This window comes from Dermochelys coriacea, chromosome 3, assembly GCF_009764565.3.
Source record: "Dermochelys coriacea isolate rDerCor1 chromosome 3, rDerCor1.pri.v4, whole genome shotgun sequence".
NCBI classification, from domain to species: Eukaryota; Metazoa; Chordata; order Testudines; family Dermochelyidae; genus Dermochelys; species Dermochelys coriacea.
Window position 1 is genome coordinate 109,119,099 of NC_050070.1, and position 26,963 is coordinate 109,146,061.

The 26,963-nt window shown below is 41.3% G+C and overlaps 1 long non-coding RNA gene across 1 annotated transcript in view; it reads left to right on the top strand.

The window, feature by feature from the left end:
* The window catches only part of LOC122459100, a 44,090-nt gene extending 29,649 nt beyond the window's left edge, over window positions 1-14,441 (top strand). The window contains exon 3 of the long non-coding RNA XR_006279564.1: window positions 14,383-14,441. This is a non-coding gene — a long non-coding RNA (uncharacterized LOC122459100). The remainder of the gene's footprint in view (window positions 1-14,382) is intronic.
* The last annotated feature ends 12,522 nt before the right edge of the window (window positions 14,442-26,963 follow it).

The window sequence follows — 26,963 nt, forward strand, 5'->3', positions numbered from 1 at the left end:
ATATTTGCATACCATTTTGCTAAAAGTTTGTTTCTGAATGATGAAAGGAGATTAACTGTCTAATATGTATTAATTGAAAACTAATTGTCTTTTTTGCCCTTTATACAACAGTAATAATATGAAGAAACCACATGGGCACGATGGGATCCAAACAATCTTATTTACTAAATATACACAACATACAAGGTCTAGTTACATATATCCACTACTGCTCTGGCTGGTTTCTGTAACATAAAACACAGTGAGCACCATGAAAGAACTCACAAACTATTTAAAGGGATAATGCCCTATTTCTATGCACTAAGTTGAGGCTGAATCTTCGCAGGCAGACAAGTGGATGAGGAAGGTTGGCATCCTTGGTGGAGCAAAGCAGTGACCCAGTAAGGCCCAAAAGTAGATAAGTAAATGAAGGCAAGGTTAACAATATTATCCCCAAATATGTAATTGCATCCCAGGATTAGTACCTTTTCTGGCTCAGAAAATTTAGCTGAAGTTCAGAGATGAAGGGTAGTACAAAGTCAGTGCAATTACTACTGACAATTACAGGAGATTCTTCGTTAGCTCGGTGGATAGAATAGTTGCTGATCCTTGACATAATTAAGAAGTGTAGAGAATAATGAAAAATAGAAAAAAGTTAAATGAACTTTTCAAATCTCAAAAAGATTTGAGGCCACAGCCTCAGTGGGTGTAAATGAAGTTGCATCCATTCACATCAGCTGAGGATCTTACTCTTAGTTTTGGCATGAGTGTAGGGTGACAATTTGATCCAAAACGCTACTTTGAAAAATACTAGTGTCTGTATGATTGGTTTCTACTCCTATGAATTTTAAAACCTTGGGAGAAATATTTAGGTTTCCATAACATAACACATTTCCCTCCTCTGACTGAGTCACTGAAGGATTTTGTCTCTTAAGATGTAGCTTCTTAGAGCTCTTTTAATTAAAATCATCAAGGCAATAGTCTCTGACAGGGGTGCCATTTAGGAGGGACAGGGAGGCTTCTGCCCCACCCTCTCCAATTTCAGACAGGAAGTGTTCTCCTAGTCAGAGCTCTTAACTGCAGCATAAGCATTAGTGTGGGAATGGGAATGGGAATTCTGCAGAGGAGAGGTTGTGCTCCCAGCTTGTGGCCCTGGAGCAGGGAGTCAAGATTTTGTTTACAAACAGGGACACAGTGATTAAAATAAGAAAGGGCGGGTAATTTAATTAAGTGTTAGATGAGCCTGTAAAATAAATCCCTCTGCAGTATTGAAGAGAGAATGCAGGGGACTCAGAAGAAATATAGCCAAACCCTATGAGCCAAATTTACATTCAGAAAAGAGGAAGATTTGAGGGGTGTAAGTCAAAAGAAGGGGCCAAAACCAAGGGAAGGGATAGCAGTGGTATAGAGAAGTTCCCACTCTACCTGTGATATTTATGTGGCCCCATCACCATAGTATCTGAACCATAGGCTGTGCGTAATGGAGGCTGGGAGAGGCTAAGCCTCCCCAAACCTTGCGCCACTGTGGACAGGCAGTGGCAGATTTGGGGCCCCAGGAAAAATCTCCCCCTGCCACAGCTGTGGCACTGGAGGAGCTCTCACTCCCCACCATGGCACCAGGACTGTGACGGGGACACATAGCTTTTCCGGTCTCAGGGCCGCGGGGGCGGGGGAGTGAGCAGGGGACAGAGCCTCAGTGGGGGAAGAGGTGGAATGGGGACAGGGCTGGAGGGGAAGAAGCAGGATGGGGCTGTGGGTGGAACAGGGGAGGGGCTCCAGCCAGGACCAAGAGCTCTGCTGTGGTCACAGCTGAGGCTAAGAGCTCCAGCCAGGTCCAGGGAGGGCCTAAGAGCAGCGAGCGGTGCTGTGGCCTTGCCTGGAAAAGGTAGGAAAGCGGCAGGGCAGAGGGCTAACTTCCCCAAAGGGAAGCTTCACCCGCTGTCCATGATCTGAGCACTTCACAAATGTCTAACCTATTTCTCCTCACAGCTCCTCTGTGAGGTAGAGCAGTGATGTTATCTCCATTGCATAGATGGGGCACTGAGGCACAGAGAGGCTAAAGGCCAGATTTTCAAAAGTATTTAGGCACCTAGTGAGATTTTCAAAAATGTCTAGAAAGCTAGGAGCTTTGTAACCCCCACAAGATGCCTAGGTGCATCTTTGGGTGCCTAAAAACCTTTGAAACTCTGTCCCTAAGACACTGGCCTGTGGTCATACAGGAAGTCTATGTGGGGAGTAGAACCCAGGCTTCTGGGGGCTAGCTCACTATCCGCTAGACCAGGTTCTGTCTCTGCTTTAAAAAAAAAAAAAAAAGAGAGAGAGAGAGAGAGACCACCGATGGATGGGAGCAAAACCAAGAAGGCCAGTTCTCTGAAACTCAAGCAAATGGTCCCAGGTGATTGGGAACAATGTCATGGTTGACAGCATGACAAGCAGCACAGAGGTCAGGAAGGATGAAGAAAGAGAGAGAGAGAGAATAAGAGTCACATGAGAAGATGATGATTTAACCCCCAAGGAATGGCAGGTTCTTCTCCATGCTGGGTTGTAGAGCTATGGCTGCAGTGAAAATTTATATTTTAACTGAAACCCATTTTGTTGTAAAAAGAAAAGCAGTACTTGTGGCACCTTAGAGACTAACAAATTTATTAGAACATAAGCTTTCATGAGCTACAGCTCACTTCATCGGATGCATTTGGTGGAAAAAACAGAGGAGAGATTTAGATACACACACACAGAGAACATGAAACAATGGGTTTATCATACACACTGTAAGGAGAGTGATCACTTAAGATAAGCCATCACCAGCAGCAGGGGGGGGGGAGGAGGAAAACCTTTCATGGTGACAAGCAAGGTAGGCTATTTCCAGCAGTTAACAAGAATATCAGAGGAACAGTGGGGGGTGGGGGGGAGAATAAACATGGTGAAATAGCTTTATTTTGTGTAATGACCCATCCACTCCCAGTCTCTATTCAAGCCTAAGTTAATTGTATCCAGTTTGCAAATTAATTCCAATTCAGCAGTCTCTTGTTGGAGTCTGTTTTTGAAGCTTTTTTGTTGAAGGATAGCCTTCTTAGGTCTGGGGATACCATCATAGGGCCTAATCACATCAGCCACACTATCAGAGGCTCCTTCACCTGCGCATCTACCAATGTGATATATGCCATCATGTGCCAGCAATGCCCCTCTGCCATGTACATTGGCCAAACTGGACAGTCTCTACGTAAAAGAATGAATGGACACAAATCAGACATCAAGAATTATAACATTCAAAAACCAGTTGGAGAACACTTCAATCTCTCTGGTCACTCAATTACAGACCTAAGAGTGGCTATCCTTCAGCAAAAAAGCTTCAAAAACAGACTCCAACGAGAGACTGCTGAATTGGAATTAATTTGCAAACTGGATACAATTAACTTAGGCTTGAATAGAGACTGGGAATGGATGAGTCATTACACAAAGGAAAACTATTTCCCCATGAAGAAAAGGAGTACTTGTGGCACCTTAGAGACTAACAAATTTATTAGAGCATAAGCTTTCGTGAGCTACAGCTCACTTCATCGGATGCATTTGGTGGAAAACTCCCCACCAAATTTCCCCATGATATTTCTCCCCCCACCCCACCCCCCACTGTTCCTCTGATATTCTTGTTAACTGCTGGAATTAGCCTACCTTGCTTGTCACCATGAAAGGTTTTCCTCCTTCCCCCCCCGCTGCTGGTAATGGCTTATCTTAAGTGATCACTCTCCTTACAGTGTGTATGATAAACCCATTGTTTCATGTTCTCTGTGTGTGTATATCAATCTCCCCTCTGTTTTTTCCACCAAACGCATCCGATGAAGTGAGCTGTAGCTCACGAAAGCTTATGCTCTAATAAATTTGTTAGTCTCTAAGGTGCCACAAGTACTGCTTTTCTTTTTGCGAATACAGACTAACAGGGCTGCTACTCTGAAACCTGCCATTTTGTTGTGTCATTTTTGTTCTGAGTTTGAAAAAAGGAAGGAATGAGAAAGTGTTGTATGAGTATCAGATGTGTTTATGCCTCAAATTCTTAGGGTGTCAGCTGTATCCAGGCCAATTCCAGAACAAAGAACAAAAATTGCATCCACAGAATCCATAAAGTCAACAATTATTGTCATGATTTGTCTTATTCACTGGGCACCATCTGTGTGCTCAACACTGTTCAGAATATGGCAGAAAATGTAGCCCCTAAGCCAATGTATATAAGATGTGTAGCCCTGGATAAGATAGCTCAAATATTTAAGTATGAAGTGTATAATTGTTGAGCACATGTTAATATCTGAGTGGAGTTGCTGATGATAAACGTTTTACTTAATTAGCAACTAGAAGGTTTGACCCTCCAACTTTCTTTCAAGAGGAAGAGCTACCAATAGCTCCTGTGCCTGTTTGTTTTCCTTTCCTGCCTATAGTGGCCCTGATATACCTCAGAAGTCTCAATTTTCTTCTCAACTTTAAAATGTGGAATTTTCTTGGTGTTTGATTTTAAATATTCTCCATTGAGAACTGCATCTCAACCACTGTAGTGTTGTGTTTAAGAGCTTTCTGGAGAGTAACTAGCCTTTAAACAGAAGAGAAAGCTGTGTTGCCAACTCTCATGATTTTGTCATGAGTCTCATGATAATTATTGTTTTCCTTGAAGCCCCAGCTTCTGGGAGTCAAGTGGGCATGTGATGATTTCAGCCTTCATTCTTAAAGAAAAATGAAGTTTCTTACCCTCGTGACTGTGGAGAAAGCTTCAAAATGTGACTCTAGTGCACTCTAAAAACTCAAAAAGCTGAAGGCAATTAAAGAACAGCAAAACTATTATGTTTTCATAATCATGATTTTAAAACCAATCTTAAGATTTTTGGTGAGCCTCACTCATGATTTTTGAACATTTGGGGTTGGCAATACTGTGAAAGTTTCACTCCTGTTTAAAGTCACTGACACTTTCAAGTCAGTTTCTAGTCTATTATTTGTAGTGGGGTAATATCCCTAGAGCCCCAGGCAGGTGCAGTATAAATTCACAGGAGCTTGCCCTAATAGGATGTTTCCAAAGTTAAAAGATCTATTCCAAGCTTGGTGAACTGCAAAAAAATGATAGAAAGTAATCTAGATTTTTCTACAATTGTTTCAATTGTTGTGTTCAAGAGTTAGTAACAAAGTAAGAATATACATTAAAATTTTAAACTTAGCCACCTGTTAGTATTAGAGCTGAGTAGGTCTAATATTTATTTAATTTTCTTTCTTTATATAGGAATCAGAAACAGTGCTCCTGTCAGCTAATTTCTAAGTTATCATTTGCAAAAAAAAAAAAAAAACTAGGGTTTTTGGTGCCTAAGTCGCCACCGGAATCACAGTTAAAGTTGCCCTCCCTCCCCCGCCAAATCTGAAATGGTGCCCCTAGTCACTGCCTGTCTCATATGCAGATGGGGGCTAAACTGACATGCAAACTTTGTCACTGCCAGCAAGACCAAAAGGGAAGGGGGGAGAGAACATTAAGATCAAAAGGATCTCAAATGAAAGCACGTAAAAGCAATGTTTAGCTTTTAGAAAGAGGTTAAAATTATAGTAGTCAAATTCAGAATAATGAGTTTCCTGTTGAGCCTCAATACTTAATCTGTATAGTTCTTTGATTTATTAAAATACGTGATAGAGGAGAAAAAGAACATTTTCTTAATACTCCTATATTTTAAAAACTGATCCATTAAAATATATTCATATACGCTTCATTCCTGGGTTGTATGCTAAATTTCACCCAATATGAATTTACAATGGTAGAGTGAATAATACCTAATAAGATGGTATACAACTTAATGCAGTTTGGACAATATCCCTGTAAAGAAAGTAATATAAAGGGTATTAGTCTAGGTAGCAGAGTGAACTGCACATATCAGTTCATCTCTGGAGACCAAATTGTAAACCCTATGTAAACACAAATGGATATAAAGCTAGTGGTTCCACACTAGTGTCAGTCAAAAATCCACCATAATTTGGCTTATTTGACTGGTCAGGAGAAACCCAAGTCTGAAATAGCAAAAGGCATGACAGGTTAGGATTGAGGTACCAGCAGACCGGTCCTTCCTGACTTTCTACACTGTTCATTTTAGCAGTGTAGTGTTCTGCTGCCTCCCTACCCCTGCCAGGGCCTTTCACAGCTGCATGTAGCTACACACCACAGCATGGACATAGCCTGCTTTTAACTGAGGTGTGTAGCTACATGTACCCTACACGCTGTTGCCAGCGTAGATGAGGCTTTCGACTACGAAGTCTTCAGAGCAAGGACTGTCTTAATCTTTGTGTTTTGTACAGTATTGAGCACACGGTCTGTGCTAAGCAGATAAATAGTTATGACAAACAGAGGCAGGGTGAGATTAATTACATTTGTAAATCCAGGGTCACACTGCAAGAAGTATTGGCTACAACACTGCCCACAGCAAATTAGTGACAGAGTTGGATCCCAGCTCATCTTATTCTCACTCTCTGTTATAGCCTCTTTGTATTGTATTTATAAGCCAGAGCCGTGTTGTGATGATGATTAAGCTTTTGCGCCATTAATATTTTATTTCTGTTCAACACATTTTTGTATCCACTGAGAAGTGTAATATAGGACATTAGACCCATAAGAAATCTTCAGAGGAAATACTTATGGAAGATGGGATGTATTTCTATGGGTACCATTATAATACAAACAATACTTGAATAGTTGAAGCCTACTCAAATCATTAGTTTCTTTTAGTTATTAACACAATAAACTATAATTTTGAGAAAAACAAGTGGTAGCTAATGGTTAATCAAAAAAGCAAATGTAAGTTTTGGAGATTTACTAACTATTTCTTCCTGAGGCAATTATCTGTTTGGTTCAAGAATTCATAACCCTGTATCATAATTCTGGCCACCTCCTGATCTGTATTAATTATATGGCTCTAATGTTAGTCAGAATAGAGTATGCACTGATGTCACACACTTAGGCATGGAAGTGCATTTTCACCAAACCCATTCAATTTAGTGTCCTTATTAACATACTCTATAGCCTCTCTGTTTACAAAACAAACTGCTATTAACGCTTGTTAAGCCATTATTTCAGCAGATGCTTTTTTGCATGCTTAAGAGAAGAAAGTTTCTTGTTCTATGTAGATAATGGAAATTCCTTGTTTATCTTTCAGTATCTATATTACAATGCTCTCCTCAGCAGGTCAGTATCCCTTTATTGTGACATGAAGGCATGATCACAGGAGAACAGTACATGCATCAATTTAATGGGATCTTGCTTCCTACACTATTTGCTAATCCTTAGAAGAAAATGTTATTCTTCAGGAGATACTTTCAATGGCAGGTGCTGAAACAGGCACAAAGTTAATTATACCACATGTGATTGACAATTCCGTTTTTATAGAGAAATCTGGATTTGTTTTGCAGTTGCTTTGTTGACAGCCAAGCAAATGTTATTGATTGGTTTTAGCCTTGCATTGAGGAAGATGTCATCACAGAGCAAACTGACATACCTATAGCATTATGTGATAGAATTTGAAAGGAGCCAGTTGTTAAGATCTAGCACAGACATCTGATGACTTTAGCAAAACACAAAAGATGAAAACAAACACCTTATTCCTTTTCAGGGGACAAGTAAAAAGGAATGCCAATGTCTAGCCCGGTGCGTCAATGAAATATCTTCAGATATTGCTTGTCAAGTAAATCTAGATATGACAAAAAGAAAAGGAGTACTTGTGGCACCTTAGAGACTAACAAATTTATTTGAGCATAAGCTTTCGTGAGCTACAGCTCACTTCATCGGATGCATTTGGTGGAAATGATATGAGAGTCTATCCTCTGTAATAAGAGTAATAATGAGCTGGGGTTGCTACCTGCTGGTCAGATGCCAGATTACGCAAGTCACAGAGTTTATTTAAAGATGTCATGTCAAACAGAAGCAAAACAGCAGCAAACCAATACTGGGATATCATATCTGCTTTGGAAGTCAACCTAATCACAGTTGGTTAAAAAAAATAATGAAGCTTTGGAATTGACAAATTAACACTGATGGATTCTTTGAAACTAAATCAAATGCTCCAGTAGGTATGTGTATTGTCTGGATGGAACGATAGAAAGTAAGTGGTGTAACGAGTTCTAGCACTAGACTTTTCTGTAGACTTGGCTTTCATCACAAACTCAAAATAAGTTTCATGTTCTTGGCTTATTCTTTACCAGACTTTTTGTCCACATCAAATAATCACCACATTTGATTAGTATAATTTTGCACAAATGAGACTTTGATTAGAAGAATGAAAAGTGCTTTTATGAGGAAGAAGAAGCCCTGTGCTTTCTCAGTGCACAGTTCACACATGATTGATTGAATGACCCATCATCAGCAAGGAAGGTGGCTTGTACCAGTATGCTGATTAGATGCTTGATTCAAAGTCAATTAACATCAATGGCAAATAAGTTAATTTTTATGAACACCCAGGATCAGTCCCTAGAGTTGGTAAGAAGGAAGAGGAAAATATGGAAGGGGAGGACAAGAACATTATCTTGTGGAAAACAGGGAGTCTGTAGAAGAATTAATGTAAATGGAAATTTTATACATGGGATAGTGCAGAATATGCAACAGTGACCTGCAGTGCTGATAAATCTGCATTGTGAATAATAGTTTTGCATGCATGTGAGTTAGAGAAAGAACTTTCCATTCACATATCTGAATTTCAGATGTTTGCCATGCTGTTGTAGCTATTTTGGTCCAAGGATATAAGAGACACAAGGTGGGTGAGGTAATATCTTATTGAACCAACTTCTGTTAGTGAAAGAGGGAAGCTTTCAAGCTTATACAGAGCTCTTCAGGTCTGGGTTTGCAGATGGCATATTATAGGATTAAGCCTTAGACATAGCACACCATATGGGTAAAATTTTAAAAACAACCTAAATTACTTAGGGCAGGTCTACATATACAATGCTGCAACTGCGCTGCTGTAGCACTTCAGTGAAGATGCTACCTACGTCAACAGGAGAGCTTCTCCCATCAGCAAAGGTACTCCACCTCCCTGAGAGCGCTTTCTACATTGGGGAGTTAGGTCAGGACAATTACGTCGCTTAGGGGGATAGATTTTCCACACCCCTGAGCAACATCATTATGCTGACATAAGTTCCTAGTCTCATAGACTTCCAATGGAACATAGGTGCTTTTGAAAATTTTACCATTTTTCTTTTGGAAATAAGTTGGGTGGTGTCATCACAAGCAAACAAAGCATTCCAATTATATAGCAGGTCATTCCCAAACAAGTGGACGGAAATGCTCGTTGCAAACTGATTTTCCTTCTGAAGTGCACAAACCCTGCCAAAAGAAAAGGATTTTTCTCTCAATTTATCGTTGATGCATCTGTTGAACTGAGGTTGCCCTACAGTCCAGGATTCTTTTAGTACAATTTAGAAATCTTCTGCAATTTGTGCTCACAAAAATTGTACTAGAACTATACTAGAAAATGTTCGGGGAGGTGGGGGTGGTTTAAAAACTCCATCTGCATTGCAAACGTGCTGTTTCCAAACTGTAGTCAGGGTCTCGGTGCTAAAAACCTGACCTTGATGACGACAGTCACGCTGTTATTGATTACAGTTCATTTGCTTCTTTTTAGGTGCTAAATGGTATTTTACATGTGAGAGAATAAATTAATCACTATGAATAGCAGCAGTTTCAGGCCAGGTCGACACTAGAAAGTTAAGTCAACCCAGCTACATCACTGAGGGGTGTGAAAAGTCCATACCACTGAACTACGTAGTCAAGCAGACCTAACCTGGTGCAGACAGCAGTAGGTCAACAGAATAATTCTTCCATCGAGCTAGCTACCGCCTCTTGATGATAGAACCTGCAGGGCTGGAACCTTGGAGGTTCTGGCTCCTGACACCTCTGCATCGCTATGGGAGTCTTAGGCTTGGGCTCCCCCAGAAGGGCACTCTAAGGCTGGGCTTGGCAGGAAGTATCATACAGCAGGACCTGAGTGGCAACCCCTCAAAGCCCATTTATTGGCCAGTACCAATACTTAAACCAGGAAGCCCTGCAGGGGAGCTGTCTAAGCAACTATACAGACTGCCTGCCTGTCTCTGCTCCAAACCCTGCTTGCAATAGACTCTGGCTTCTGACCCTGGTTTGTCCTTGACTTTGCTATTCAATTACTTTCTGAAACCTGGCACCTGACCCCAGTCTCCTGGTAACCTGACCCTACCAGCCTCCTGGTGCTGGACTCTCAATTCATCCTCTGACCTGTCTTGGATTCTGTCCTCCGGTACCTGACTCAGCCTGATTCCTGCTCTGACCACTAAGTCTGACCACCCACATCCTGGTCATGTAACTCAGGGAGGTGGATTAACTATAGCAATGGGTGAATACCTGTCATCGCTGTAGTGAGTGTCTACTCTAAAGCACTTAGGATGACCAGACAGCAAATGTGAAAAATCGGGATGGGGGTGGGAGGTAATAGGAGCCTATATAAGAAAAAGACCCAAAAATCGGGACTGTCCCTATAAAACTGGGACATCTGGTCACCCTAAAAGCACTAAAGGGGTGCAGTTGCAGCTGTGCCAATATAGCAGTTCAAGTATAGACTCAGGCCTGGTCTACACTTGAAAATTAGGTTGGTCAGGGCTGTGAAAAATCCCACTGAAGCTGACCTAAGTCCCTGTGTAAACAGCATTGGATTAATTAAATAATTCTTCCATTGACCTAGTTGCGACCTCTCAGGGAGGTGGATTTCCTTTGCCAACAGGTAACATGATGTAGGTAGTGGCTACCCTGAAGCGCTACAGTGGCATTGCTGCAGCAACACAGCTGTTTTAAGTGTAGACAAGCCCATAGAGTCAGTAACTTCAGATATTCCTCCTGGTCTTAACTGGTGCTTAGCTGGTATGTGAAGCAACAGCAATCCCCTTTAATTGGCAGATGCCCCCACGACCTTGTCCTCCTGTGTGGCTGTTGTACCACCCCCAGCCCTGCCCCCATGCCCCTGTCCGCCAGTGGGGCTGCTGTTCAGACCTCAGGCAGGAGGACTCAGGAGACACAGCTGCGTGGAAGGGCTGGGGGTGGGTCTGGAGGCAGAACAGCAGCCGCACCGAAGGAGCTGCCGGCGTGGGCTGCCCGGCGGCCCCATGTTCTTCTGCTCCTTTCGCTGCTGCGGTTCCAGAGAGCCCTGATCTCCCGGGAACTGCCACAGCAAAAGGAGCAGAACATGGGGCTGCTTGGTGGCCCCACGCCGGCAGCTCCTTCGGTGCAGCTGTGACCGCCCCCAGCCCAGCCCCCAGCCCTTCCACACAGCTGCATCTCCTAAGTCCTCCTGCCTGGGGTCTGTACAGCAGAAGTCTCTGGCACAGCGGGAGGAGGAAAAAGCCCCCCGCCCCAATAACATGGGATGGGGAGAGAGTGTGGGGGCCCTGAGCTGGGGGGCGGAGCAGGGAGGAGTCATGTGGGAAGGTCACATGCCTCCCCTTTGTGTCCCTCCCATGAGTGCAGTGTACCAGCAAGAAATGATTTCTACTTGCACCACTGTAGATCATATATCCTCTCAGTTACTAACTGAGGGAAGGACCCAAACCAGAACACCAAATCCAAATATCACTGCAATTTGAGAGTGTTCATAAACTGAGTCACATCCAAATCTTGCAGCTGAGGCACATCTATGCCTATAAATCTCTTGTGATTTTGCAATGTGTGTAGTGCTGTATTTTTTTATTCCAACTCAAACCGTTAATTACAACTATCTGTACCATTCAGATTTGGATGCTTTGTTATGTAACTATGGTTCCCTTTGTTGTATTGTTGAGCAAAATCCAGTGAAAAGAATTTTGTTAAAAGAAATCACCCTCTTGCTTCTTCTCAACAGGAGATAATTCATTGCGATATTTCAATTTTGCGCTGATTGTATTGTCTTAATGTCTCAGAGTATTATGGCTTTTCATCAAGAGACAACAATGAAAAAACAGAAAGCTGTTCTTGAAACAGATATAATTCAGCATGAAAACACTGTGTTAAAATGATATGAAAGTTGTGACAAAAACCAACAAAAGCCAGGAAAGTGAAGTTAAAGCATGTCACTCTGTACTAACATTATAGGTCTGAGCTAAGGAAGAAGAATGAACCTTCTTTTTTAATTTGGTTATGTCTACACTGCAAATAGACACCTATGGCTGGCCCATGCTGGGTTCGGGGCTCGTGCTGCAGGGCTCTTTAATTGCAGTGTAGACTTTCTTGCTTGGACTGGAGCCAGACCTCTTCCCCCTTCCCCCTGGAGCCCAGGCTCCAGCCCAAGCCCGAACATCTATGCTGCAATTAAACAGCCCCTTACCCTGAGCGCGAGTCAGCTAGCACAGACCAGCCATCGGTTTAATTGTAGTGCAGGCATACCCTTTACTTTTAAAAATAGGAATAAAATTTAAGGAAGGAAAGAACTAGGACTCTGTGGAATACCTTCAAATTGAAAAACTTTGTATGATTTGAGTTTTACCTTTTAAAAAAAAAAGTAAATGTTACCATTTCATGGGAAACCTTCACAATGTTGCAGTTTTGCACAGAAAGTATTTAAAAGTTCAACATTTTTATAAACATTTGTGAAAAGCAAAGTGGCCAGGTATATATGCTGAAATATATTTTTGTCAGATTATATGGTATATCAAATGTTATGGTATATTCACTATTTTTCCCACTTCTATGGAAGACCAGTATTTCATTTAGACCATCCATGTTGCCTTCTGCCAGGATCACCTAAATCTCAGTAGAAAATGTGAACTACATATTTTAACTCCTAGTACAATTTGATGTCATTGAGATGTCTAACTCCCTGGTATGTGAATGCATTCACTTAGATGTCTGCATATCATGAATTGCACCCACGCCGAAGAACCAGTGTTGTGGGCACAGAAGGGGAAACTTAAAGTCCCTAGTCCTCACATCCAGCTGGGCTGTGTTCATTGCAGGACCCACGTGTGATGGGGACATGTGTAGGTGGCTGTATGCACTGAGGCATCTGTGCCACTCATTTCTCCTCTTAGATCAGGCAGAGAGAAGTAGCCAGCAGTAGGACTGGAACTTGAGACACACAACCCTATTCTCTGATGGCACAGTGAACCGGTGTAGTTAGCATAATTTAGAGAAACCCTTAAACTATTCTAAGCTATGGCAAGGGCCCATTTTCGACAATAGCCCCTAGAGTGGAGAAGATACAAAGGTGGCTACATTTTTCCTCCCCTCCTCTCAACTGGGCCAAAGGTGAGTTCTACACAGTTAAGGATTCACCCTTGGGTACCTAATGGGTGTCTCACTGACTATTTAGGGGTAGTAAATGTATGCCCAGAAAATAAACACAGAATCAATGTTACTGTTTATTATCAAATTATCGTACCACCTAGGAGCCCCAGTCACAGACCAGGACCCCATTGTCATAGGTGCTGTACAAACACAGAACAAAAAGATGGTCCGTCCCCCAAAGAGCTTACAATTGAAGTATAAGACAAAAGATGGATACAGACTGACGTGAGTGCAAGGAAATAATGACACGATATTGGTCAGTTTGATCGGTAGCTGACTCAATATGCCAGCAGCCTATAATATGACATATTGTTAGTTCCTCAATAATTGAAGAAAGTCATTCACTGCATTTCTGTCACACCCAGGGCAGGTTACAGAATACCACTGTTCACATCTACCTTGACATACCTTTATGACCCACAACACACTATTATTTGGCATAACTCTCAGAAGTTCTGGGAATAATGTGTAAAACATAGGGCTCCCTCCAGAAGGAAATAAATGCAATATCCCGCCATCTGCTTTACCCTTAGGTCAGTTTGCATCCTTCAGCTCTGTTTAACATCTACATTTGTAAGTCACACACTTTAGTAACTTGACAAAAGATTCTCAAGTGGAATGAGTTTTTCCAAGGTTTTTCCACAAAGGCACAGCATTAGAATTCTATTACACAATAAGGGAAGAGCTGTGTTCACACACAGTAATGTCAAATCATGTTCAGACTGAAAATTAATGTTCATGCACTCCAGCATCTATCAAGCTAGTCTGTAATAAACTCTCTTCAGAGAAAAAATTATGTTGGCCCAAGAAGTGTTATCAGTACATATTTTGTTAAATATCTATACATTTCAGAGCGAAGTTTTATAGCTCATTTAAATTATTCTGTTAAAATGTTTGCCATGACTTGTTGCCTGATGATTGAGATGATTAGCAGCATGGCTGGTTTAAATTCCAGGTTGTACTACGTGGCGTCACTTCTAACTATTGCACTGGCAGTTTAACCATAGTAGACACAGACAGGCCTGATGGGAGTTACGGTCAGGGGAGGTGGGCAACAGCTCCCTGACTCTGCGGCCCGATTGGGCTCAACTTCTGTAGCGATACCTTTCCTTTCCCTTCAGCAGCGGTTGGTGAAGCAAAGATTGGAGAATCAATCAGAATCCAAGAGAAACTGAAGTGCCAGCTTTGGGAAGAGCTGCGTGCAGAGTTTCTGGAATTCCATGACTTTCTACCACTGTGTGAAGCAGCAGTACCTGACAGGAAAGTAGAGAATGAGAATTGCTGCTTCCTGTTTGCCTCTGCAACACAAATCTGTCTCCTCATCACAGCGGAGAAGGAAAGGAAGACCCTGCCTTCTTCAAAGGGGTTGATGGGAAAAGGGACAACCTCCACAACCATTTCATCCTCCACTCTAGAGAGAAGATCGCAACAGCAACAAACAAGGACTGACAGCTCCCACTCTCCTCCTGGCATTCCACAGTAGGGTTGGGAGTGGGAATGTATTTATAAGAGGTGGAGAGGAGTATCTGGCAGGTGAGAGTGAATAAGGGAGGACAGAAGAGAAGGAGGGAAATGGAGGAGAAAGAGGACAGAGGAGGGATTTAGACAGAGAAAGAGGGTAAAAGTTAACCATAGGGAAAACTGAAAAACAAAGAAAAAGATTGACACAGGAACCAAACAAAGGGTGCGGGGGGAAAAGATTACCTGGAAAACACAGTGTGTCTTTAAAATATTTTGAATATTTGTATACATAGTCTGCCTAGTAGTTTGTAAAGCTGCTTGTTAATTCTAACCTTCACTAGTCCGTTGGAACATAAAATTCTTTTCACATTCTCTGTACAACATGGTCAGCTACACTATCCACTAAAGTATCATTCATGCATTAGCCTCCACTGCTAAGGTTAGAAGTAGAGCCCTCTGTGAGTGCTACAGCTTTAAAATACAGTGCAAGTGGGTCTGTGTCTCAACTGAAAGCAATCCTCAAATCCTTTGTGTCCCAACTGAGAGCAGATGAAAGGATATATGTTCATCAGCTGAACTCTCATAAGGATGACTAAGAACGCACATCCACCTGAACCTGATGAAAGGAAGGCTTGCTTTTTTCAGAAGCTCAGCCAAATGCAGTTACTCATGCAGCCAGCTTAGGATCCTGTAGTAAATTGTAATTGGAGCAGAACTCCAGTGATCAATGTAATTATGAATTTGATCAAGCATGCAAACCTGATGTCTAAATTGGCATTAGACACTGTGTATGGTTTCCCATTATAGTAATACATCCCACCTCTTCAGTTAGAGGAATTGCATAAACAAAAGTAATCAGACTTCTGTAAAAGCCTGTAAAGGAGAAGGAAGCTTGTGCTTCAACTAAAGAGATGATAATTGAAGCTCTCATGTCCCGTGTAAGACCCCAATGTATGTTTAAAGCAGGATGTTAGAGGGTGCTGTAATGCTGAAGACACCCCCTTTCAGATGAGACTGAAAAGTGAGTCCTGACAGTTATTAAAAAGTTCCTTTTGTACTTTTCACAAGAGTAAAAATGTTGTGTCCATGGCAGTTACCCCTAAGTGAGTGAAAATAGAATTGGGCCTATTCTCTCTGGTGGCCTAGGCAAATTCCGATTAAAGTAATTCATATATTCATAGGATTTAAATCCAGAAGGGACCATTTTGAGCATATATTCTGACCTCCTGCACAACGCAGGCCATAGAATTTTATCCAATAATTCCTGTATCAAATCCATATCTTGTAGTTGAACAAGAAAATTTGTTTAGAAAGACATCCAAGACTTAAAGTGAGGAAGAATCTTGCATCCCTTGATAAATTGTTCTAAGTACATTCTGCCTTGTACATATTGTAATCACAGTTGCAACCAATTGAAACCATGTCCCTCATTTCATGCCTAATTAGGTGATGTTAGATGGTTGTTGCAGCGCATCCTGGAGGTGATTATAATATTGGTTATGAGCAGGTTGTGTAATGTAAGCCATATTATACAGTATTTCAGAGGAGCTATTTATTTTTGAGCCTGCCAAAAGTTTTTTAAACAAGTTATAGCCCAAATGTGAGACATGATATGTGACAACACCAAATAAAGGACACCAAATAATGATTAATTCGGGCAAGTTAGAGTGCTGGGAGAATCCACCCTTTTAGTGTAAGGAACTCTTTCAATAACCTCACTGTTTTGATTTTGTATTTCTGATATAGATAGTTTTCAACAATAATAGCAAGAGTGCACCAAATTTTCATGGAACACAGTCAACTATGGGACTAAAATGAATGAAATTAGGTGTTTCAAAGATATGTCTTTTGTTGCCAAGCTGCTGGCTGTTTCCAGTTAAGAGCACACTCTGTGTAAGGGTGGTGTGACAGGACCACTCACCTCATGTGAGCGCCCCTGCTTGCTGGGCGTGTTTGCACCTGCCCTCTCAGGTTTGCTCTGCCTACAGTGACCCCTGTTGATAAACTTCTTGAGCAGGATTTCAGTGACTCAGCCCCCTGAGTCACATACAGTCTGTAGGTGTATAAACAAAACAGCCCTTTTCCACAGTACAAGTCCAATAGTGCCTCTCATGATGCCCCCGTAATGTCTCAGTCCGTAGCTCTGTCTCCTGTCTCAGTTCTCAGTCAGTCCAACAGGGTCTATCACAGCATCCTGATTAGCCTCAGCCCCTCCCAGGCAAGCTTTCAAACTGTCCCTCAGCCCCTCCTAGGCTAGCTTCCAATGGTACCTTCTCTGTTATCGAGCAGTACCCCAGTGCCCCTCCCTGGTGACTCTTCATTCTGTAGCAAGCCTGCCTGACCCCAGCTCTCCAGATGATTTAGATAGTTCAGTTCAATCCCCTTCCAGGGTTTCCTGCATTTAATTGAAATGCAGTTCAATTAAATGCTCACCCTCTTTGGAGTCTTCTGCCCCCTGCTCTGAGCTTAGGCCTCTCTGCTTGTACGTGGTGGTGGTGGTGGTGTGGAGATCTGGGCCTACCAACTGTGACAGGTCCCAACCCAGGAATCCTATAAGTAACAGGTGCCAGCTGCTTCCCTTTAGCTACTTGCTGCTGCATTTCCCTAGACCACTTCCCTTCTTAGCGTCAGCACTTTCGGCTTCACCCTTACCTCAGGGCTGAAGTCTTGCTTGAGTCCAATCATCAGCAAGGAACAGATCAGTCAGCCTCACCTCAGCCCCTGGAAAAATCATGGAGCAGGTCCTTAAGGAAACCATTTTGAAGCACTTGGAGGAAAGGAAGGTGATCAGGAATAGTCAACATGGATTCACCAAGGGCAAGTCATGCCTGACCAACCTGATTGCCTTCTATGATGAGATAAATGGCTCTGTGGATATGGGGAAAGCAATGGATGTGATATATCTTGACTTTAGCAAATCTTTTGATACACTCTCCCACAGTATTCTTGCCAGCAAGTTAAAGAAGTATGGATTGGATGAATGGACTATAAGGTGGATAGAAAGCTGGCTAGATCGTCGGACTCAATAGGTAGTGATCAATGGCTTGATGTCTAGTCAGCAATGTGCCCCTGTTGCCAAGAAGGCTAATGGCATATTGGGCTGCATTAGTAGGAGCATTGCCAGCAGATCGAGGGAAGTGATTATTCCTCTCTATTCAGCACTGGTGAGGCCACATCTGGAGTATTGCATCCAGTTTTGGGGCCCCCACTACAGAAAGGATGTGGACAAATTGGAGAGAGTCCAGCGGAGGGTGGACGAATATGATCAGCGGTCTGGGACACATGACTTATGAGGAGAAGCTGAGGGAACTGGGCTTGTTTAGTCTGCAGAAGAGAAGAGTGAGGGGGGGATTTGATAGCAGCCTTCAACTACCTGAAGGGGGGTTCCAAAGAGAATGGAGCTCGGCTGTTCTCAATGGTGGCAGATGACAGAACAAGGAGCAATGGTCTCAAGTTGCAGTGGAGGACGTTTAGGTTGGATATTAGGAAACACTATTTCACTAGGAGGGTGGTGAAGCACTGGAATGGGTTACCTAGGGAGGTGGTGGAATCTCCATCCTTAGAGGTTTGTAAGGTCCAGCTAGAGAAAGCCTTGGCTGGGCTGATTTAGTTGGCGTTGGTCCTGCTTTGAGACCTGAGGTCTCTTCCTGAGGTCTCTTCCAACCCCGATCTTCTATGATTATATGATTCTTACTCCTCTAGCTCTAGCCAGCAACTGCTCTGTCCAGGTACTGCAATTCCTGTACCTAGCCAGAAGCATCAACCTTGCTCCCCTGGCTCCAGCCAGCAACTGATCTTCTCTGTCCAGCAAGTCCTTTTAAATGAACCTGCTGGGCTCTGACTGGTTGTTCCATACAGCTGCTCTCTGATTGGCTGATTTCCCGCAGCCTCACTAAGCAGCCTGGAGGACCCAGTTCTACTGCTCTTTCCTGGTGCTGGGTGTGGTATGACGATGAAGCCTCCAGCAGAGTGCCTGATACACCCCATCACATGTGGGTGTGCATTGGAATATTTGTGTACAAGCTTTGGGATGGAGTAATGAGGGATGTAAAAATTTCAGATTGCCAGCTCCACTCCTGGCTGCACTTCAGTGAAGGATAAAAGTGACTCCTTAGGAAATCAATTTGTACTACACTTTGGGGCCCTTGTACATGAAAGGGGACAGCTAAGTCATGGTCACCTTTGCTGGTTCCCCATAAACTGTTTCTCTTCAGTTAAATTCAAGCTGATGAAATATGAGTCTAATCCCCTAAAAACCACTTCCAACATAACTTTTTTTTTGTAGAATAACATCTAGGGGTGGAAAAACCCTCTGAAGTTTGCAATTTTGTTAACCATACCAATTATGTTGGAAATTTGAAGTTCACAGCATTAAATCAAATGTGAAAAACTTTCCTTTTTGTAATATAAGCATAGGCTCAAATCCTCAGTTGGCATAAATTGTCATAGCTCCATTGATACTGAAGGAGCTATGCTGATTTTCACCACTAAGAATCAGTCCATTATATATAGATTATTTCTCTCTCCCACTCAGTTCCTTTTTTCTACACAATCTCTCCCTCCCTCCCTGTGCTTTTTCATTCTGCTCACTCTCTGCTGTTACAATAACAATAATGTTGATAAACTTCAGCTCTTTCGAATATTACTTGACTTGACTTATGCCTTTCTATTCCATGTGGAACATTGGGCTTTCACCATTGCTTTCTATCTTTGCTGGCTTCTTGCTGTAGTCATTGCTTTTTCCAATGTCATTTAGATAGCTTTCAATTCTACTTCTATTGAGAGTTTCCATGTTATCCTTGGTCTACCTTGTCATCAAATATGGTACAGTGTTAATGTGACTAACAACGTGATTAACAAAGCTGTTACAATATCTTGATTGTGCATAGGAAAAAAGTGTTTCTCTAAGTACATCGTGCTGTGTTACTGTGCATATAAATAGCAATACTGTATGGCAACTGTGTTGTACTAATATGCAGAAGATACAGTGGAATAGAGTAGAATCAGCATTGTATTTAATGTGCCTGTGATTAGGGTTTGTTTTATTCCCAACCAAAGAAATCAAGTGCCCTTAATTTGATTACAAACCAATGTTATGTTGAAAAGCCAATGGTTTTTGCAAATTCATCAAAGCACTCCTACTTCCTTAGATCTAAATGAAAGATATTTCATTTAAAACCATGAAGCATTTGTCCTTTGCTATAATTGCATGTTCTGTAATCAGAGGTATTTGACTTCTTCTTATTACATTACACAAAATGAGTTTGCCTAACCCTTTTATCATCATTTATAAGTCATCTCGTGGAGGAAATAGGTTTCATTTCTCATGTTCAGTTTAGGCGTGACTAAGGCCTTGTCTTCACAAGGGAAAAAGATGCACTGTATTCTTACCTTGTACTAGCTACGATGGAGTAACTAACACAAGGTAAAATCCTATTGAAGACAGAGTTGTTGTAGTTTTCTCGCAAGTTAATAGATCAAGGTAAATCCAAGACTTCTCTATAGTCTTTTTACCTTGACGTACCAATATATGAAAAATACAAACTGCCTTCTCTTTGCTGGGGTTTTTCTGGGACTTAGTTATCATGTGAATGATAGCTAATATGTGGTGAGAACGCATCTTTTTTTGTTAGGGAAGATGTACCGAAAAAGCCATATCCTGGTTCTTCAGTGGCCTACATGAAATAGATTGGTGGTTTTATTCTAAGTCCTATGAGATAATAATCCACATTACAGGGGATGCTATCAAGGAATGAATGGGGCCAAACCTTTTTATCATTAGACGTGGCTCCTCCAAGTCAGGGTTGAGAATCATTGAGAAGCTTGCACTGCTGCTGCCCTGTGCTAGCACCGGATGGAATTTTTCTGATAAAACAGTTTAATCAGAAAATGCCAGCTCATTGAATCAAACATTTCTCATGAGAACCCAGTCAGGTTTGATGAACTCTGGCTGAATCACAGGAAGGGCTCCAGCCAAACCGTATTGATTTCCCTGGTTCCATGCCTGCTTGCCTTGCAGCTAGTACTACTAATATCCAAATCATGTACAGACCATACCATATGTTGTTTGTACTTATAAGAACTGATACTTTGTAACTGGAGACTGAACTCTCATCATTACTGTTCTGGCAATACGTCTTGTGAACATCACATAGTTTTAATCAGATAATTGAAGCTTATTAAACTGTCAGAATAATAGGTTTTTATAATATTCTTAGTTTAAGAAGCAGGAAACAATTATTACTGGGCTGTTGCCAGTATGGATTTACTGTTTTAGTAAAAATTATTCTCTGACACTTATAACACTTTAAGGGATGTCTTCCCTGCACCAAGATCCACTCTTGCAGAAAGTGGGTATAGGGGGCATCAGGGTGTTGCTTATGGCTACAACTGGCCAGAAAATAGAATTTCCTTCCCCTGGAAAACTTAAGTTTTTTATTATTTTATTTTAATCAATCCCAAATCAAGTAAAAAAAAATACTGAATGGAAAGGCTTGCTCCCAGCTGCTCAGTTCCTTGGGCAGCTGTTTCCCAGGGCTGTCTGGATTCCCAGGAGATGGAAGCTTGGAGAATTGGACGGCCCCAAGAGGCACCAGTGCAGAAGTTAGAGAGATGGAGGAGACTGGGCTTTCAGAAAATCAAGCAAGGAGGTCTCTGCCTCATTGACATGGAAAGTTTTGACAGAATCAGCACATTCTCATGGAAGGGCTTCCATTCCAACATATTCTGGTGGAAAAGCATTACATTGGAAAATTTCCAGCTAGCTCCACTTATGGCTCCCTTATTCTGTGGGCTGATCTGTGCCAGCCCTAAGGTCCCACACACCAGATGAGCACTGAGAGAGCACAGCTGGGCTCTCCTCCTGGCCCCAGCAGGCCCCCCTACACCAACGTGGGAGAGGAAGCTGGTTCTGGAGCTGGCTAGGCCAGCTTTATGCTAGCATATAGATGTCCTATGGGGAGAATTATAAGCTAGCTAGCAACATTCAGCTTCTACTAAGCCATCCGAGCAAAAAAGATTTAAGCTAGACAAATTCAGCCTGGAAATAAGAACATACATTTTTAACAGTTTGTGTAATTGACTATTGGAGCAATTTATCAAGGATTGTGGTGGATTCTCCATCACTGACAACTTTTAAAGCAAGTTTTTAAAAATATATGCTGTAGTTCAAAAGGAATAATATTGAGGACGTTTTGTGGCCTGTGTCATACTAGATGATCTCAGTGGCCCCTTCTGGCCTTGGAATCAATAAGCCTAGGAAATGGGCTGAATTGGAGTGGAGAATCTGACCCTAAATCTTCAAAGCATGGTACAAACCTAAACTAATCAGTCCGGACTTCGTCTGTGAGGTGCTTATTGATCAGACACATTTATAAGGTGCCTGTCACTCTGTAATAGCTAGATAAATATAACATTGTCATTGCTAAGAATGACTGAGTTACTGACCAGTGCAAGAAGGAGATGCAATATTGCCATGCAGTATTGTGTATATTCTGCCTACTGCCTTCAGAATGGATTGTGCTAAACACTGTGCTGTTATACACTTTCTTCTGTAATAAAATCATGATTTGTAGGTATCCTCTGTTTTTTGTTTTCTCTCATGTTTCTGGAATACTATTGGGTTTGGGGTTGCTGTATTTCGTTGTTTGTTTGTTTTTTAATTCTATTATATTGATAACAACCTTTCAAAATATAATATAAGGAATATTTGAGAATATTGTTGCTGCTTGTACAAACTTGATTTAACAAGCTTTTCTTATCTGTTAGCTCTTGAAAGATATTGAAGCAAAAGTGGGTGAAATAATATATTTTATTGGACCAGCTTCTGTTGGTGAAAGAGACAAGCCTTTGAGCTTACATAGAGCTCTTCATCAGGTCTGGGAATTTTGCATAATCTCAAAGGGCTTGTCTCTTTCATCAACTGCAGTTGGTCCAATAAAAGTTATTACCTCATCCACTTTGTCTATCTCATATCCTGGATCCACCACAGCTACAACAACACTGCAAATATCAATATCTTTTGGGTATTTAAGTGTTTGAGTATGCATAGCAGACTTCATTTGGGATACATTTAATTAACCAAATGGATTTACTTAAAGGAAGCAAGGATCTTTAATCTGTATCCAGTGATTAAGAACTGTCTTTCTCTAGTCTTCCATCAGTGTGGAGACAGAGAGGGAGAGATTCGGTAAGGCCTTCTGAAAACTGATGTCTCCTACTCTGTATCACTTGAAAAGTTGACTCCTTTAACTGCTTGTTAACATTTGCAGCACAAGATGAAATTTTGTGCATAATACTCCCATCTGGAAATGACAGAATTTTCATCCAACTTGTCACTTGCTCCTGTTTCAGCCTTGGCTTAAACTAATATTTCAGCATATCCCTTGACAAATTCCATTTTGGCATGGTTTTCTTTGCCTGTTGAAAGAAAGAAAGAAAGAAAGAAAGAAAGAAAGAAAGAAAAAGAGCATGTGCCTAGTCCATTCTCTATTAAATTTGGCATGGATTACAAAGATCTTATTGCATCAAGTGAGATGCCCTCTTTGTGGTTGCTTGCAAATCTGCAGCCTTTTCATTTCTTGAGTGATAGATTGTGGAACTCAACCCTGCAGCAATTATTACTTATAATCCTTCACATTCTGTATTTATACTAGTAGCATCACAAAGCTCAGACAACCAGTGTATCCATCCTACCCAAGGAAGAGAAGTTCCTTCTGCCACTCGAAACTATAGAGCTCCAATTTTCCCTTTCAAGAAGCTTGAGTCTTCTCCATATTGACATGACTTAACACATTTAGGATAACAATTAGTCATGCCAGAGTAACAATCATGTTTCTGAAGTGAATTGGCAGGGAAGGTTACTGAATGAATCCTGCACAAACTTATGTCGTAAACTCTTTGGGGCAGGAACAATGTCTTCTTTTGTGTTTGTACAGCACCTAGCGTAATGGGGTCCTGATCCTGGCAGGAACTTCTGGGCACTGTCACAAAACAAATAATAAGTGAAAATGACCCTGCTAAGACCATACCTGTGCCCTAACCTTTTGAAAAAAAGAATGAATAACTGTATGTCAGTCTGTTATGTATGTTGTGAGATGTAGTGCTGGAAAAGGGAGCTGCCAGACTGTAGGGCCAGATGCTCAGAGTGTGTAAACCAGCATTGACTTCAGTAAAGCTCTGCTGCTATACACCAGCAAAGGATCTGGTCCATTATATTTTACTATAGGAGAATATGAAGCAGATACACTGGTAAAGAAAAAACTGTTACTAGAATTGCCATCATAATGAGCATTAATCATCACATCCCTGCTGGCAGCTGTTGGTGTTCAGTCAATGACTGACTGAGCATGAAATCTGGCAACCACAGAGCTGCTAACAACTTTCTGAACTGAATACTGCAATGCATACCCAGCTATTGAATCTACTGATTATTTATTATATGCTTAGAAGGGGAGGAGTATAGAAATGTGCATATAGTAGTTATGCTTTTGGTGTTTCATCTTCTTTTCCTAATATATATTTCATTCATAGTGAAACATTCTTATGCATGCCAGTTTCCTACCTTTCGGTACAGTGGTGATCTCAGCCAAATTAGTTCATTTTAGATAAAAATATCTGGAAACTATGCACCACACTGGTTGCCTCTCTCATCAGAGAAGACAAGGACTGAATGGCCATGACGCTACAGCCCAGAGATACACTTCCAGATCAAGAGTAAGGCACATTGTTCAGGCCAGCACTGTTCCTTTTAAAAAGTCTCGACCCAAACTGCTTAACAAGATTAAATATAGGAAGTACAACTAGAAAAATACTTGAGGCCATTTCACATCGGAAAAGAACAAAGTAAAGCAATATGTATGAGTTAATAGTGCATCAATTCTCTGATAAGTACAGCAGACTATAAATCTGAGTTTATAAAATATTCTCGTAGAAATAAACTGCAAGGCCAGTAAAACTCAGGCTCACACACCTCACTGTGGTATTGACATGAATATTAGACCAGTGGGAGCCATCAAATACCCAAAATGTAAGCATTCTGCAGACCAACTTTTACAGAGTAAAATACATTCAGAAAACACACACTTGGAGTAGGATGCAATGAAAACATGTCTCATAATATTAATTGCAGAATTCAGAAGTAAGTACCATTTATTTATTTAGTATTTCAGAAGAGCCTAGAGACCCCCCGCTGGGGCTTCATTGTACTATGTACTCTTCTTACATATAGTAAGAGACAGTCCCTGCCCCCCAAAGAGTTCGCAAATTAAATAGATAAAACAGACAAAGACAGTGAAATGAAACAGAGGCACTGAGCAGCAAAGTCACTTTCCTAAGGTCACATGACAGAGCCTGAAATAGTCCCTCCTGGTTATGACTCCAAGTCCAGCATCCTATGCACTGGACCATACTGCTTCTCTATAGAATATTGTATTTATATCCATAACCAGAACTTGCTAGAGGCTTGGGACAATGACTAACAGAGGTCAGTTACACAAGTGCAGGAAAACAGAGAATGAATGTTTTAAACTAAAATCTTCCATAATAAAAGTTACTGTTGAGCTTCATCCTTTTCATCTGCACTGTCTACTCAGGAATCCCTCTTCTTATTATTACTAATTATTTGTATTACCATAGTTCTTGGGACCTCTAATCATGGATCAGGATCCCATTCTGCTAGGCATTATACAAACAGCACAAAAAGACACTCCCTCCTCCAAGGATTTACAATCTAAGTATCAGACAAGAGACAACAGATGGACACAGCAAAACCAACAGGGGAATGCAATGAGACAACGTTGCTCAGCATGATAGGCAGTGGACTCAGTATTTCTTGCAACATTTTTCTCTCAGCATGCTATAAACAATAAACTCAATTTTAAAAAAGATAGAGATTAAAACCTCATTAGATTAAGTGTATAGAGAGAAATCCATCATTTTAACTGCTATGGCAATAAACAAAATTGGTCAGACATTTACTATGGCCCAGGGTACTAAAATACTTGAATTTTGAATTGAAAGTCCCTAGTGCAACCACAGGGATGAACCTTGGAGATTTTTAAATGTGATCATTCTTTTGTACTGATATTTACATAAATCTTTGCCTTCACATACAATATTTGTTATGGATCCAGTGCATATATTTGTCTTGTTATGTCACCCCTGCTTTGTTTATATACATAATTATTAAATCAGTAAGTTGTTATCCGTTTATCTTCTTTTATTTTTGTCATACAGCCTGATTCCTCAGCCTGGTCTCTTGCATAGTATGGGTAGCCCACAGGTGAATGTGTATTATGAGTCCCCCTTTTGTGTCAGGCTTCAGAGTAGTAGCCGTGTTAGTCGGTATTCGCAAAAAGAAAAGGAGTACTTGTGGCACCTTAGACACTAACAAATTTATTTGAGCATAAACTTTCGTGAGCTACAGCTCACTTTATTGGATGCATTCAGTGTCAATTCACACAGGAGATGAGTTGTTTCAGCCCCCAGCTATAGAGGCTTGGCTCTTCAGTGCCACTTGAAGCAGCTCATACTTTTAGCTCTGGAGGTCCCTGGTTCATCCCTAGTGCACTGGCCAAGGGGTAGCTACCACTTTAGCACCTGTGCAAAGGAAGTGCAAAGGCTGTGCACTGTGTTACAAAATCAGAATTCTCTGCTCATTGACACCAGACATAACATTTTACACTCACGAGGCAGGGGTGTAAATGACTATAGAAGGTGCAGGGCATTGGAAGTTTATGTCTATGTTGTTCCCAGGTTCAAAAACTGTTCATGAACTGGGGCTGATTTCTGCACACAAAGAAGTACTCAAACTCACCCTGATTTGAAATCAATTCCTGATTCTATATGAACCCACACAGCCTTACATCCAACAAGAATTACTGAAAGGTGATTTGTACAATGAGGAAACATCTCAAAGATTTGGATCTATAGATATCATTTAAAATTGTATCCAATGTGAATGTGAATTGTATCCAAGTGCCGCCTGCTTGATATGTTCATACTTACGCCAAGGGAAATTGCTCTTTCCATTCAAAACTGACTCATAGCACTGCTATGTAGCAAGCTCTGGGAGCAAACTCAAAGGTTTTGATAGGTCTGTGTCCACTGAATTCACTTCTACAGTGTTCTTTGCAAGTAAGAATTAAAATTGGAAACAAAACAAAATTGTTATTCTTTTGAATTGATTCAAGATGAAATTTTTAATTTCAAATTATCTGGAGAAATTTTTGAACAAAACAATTTT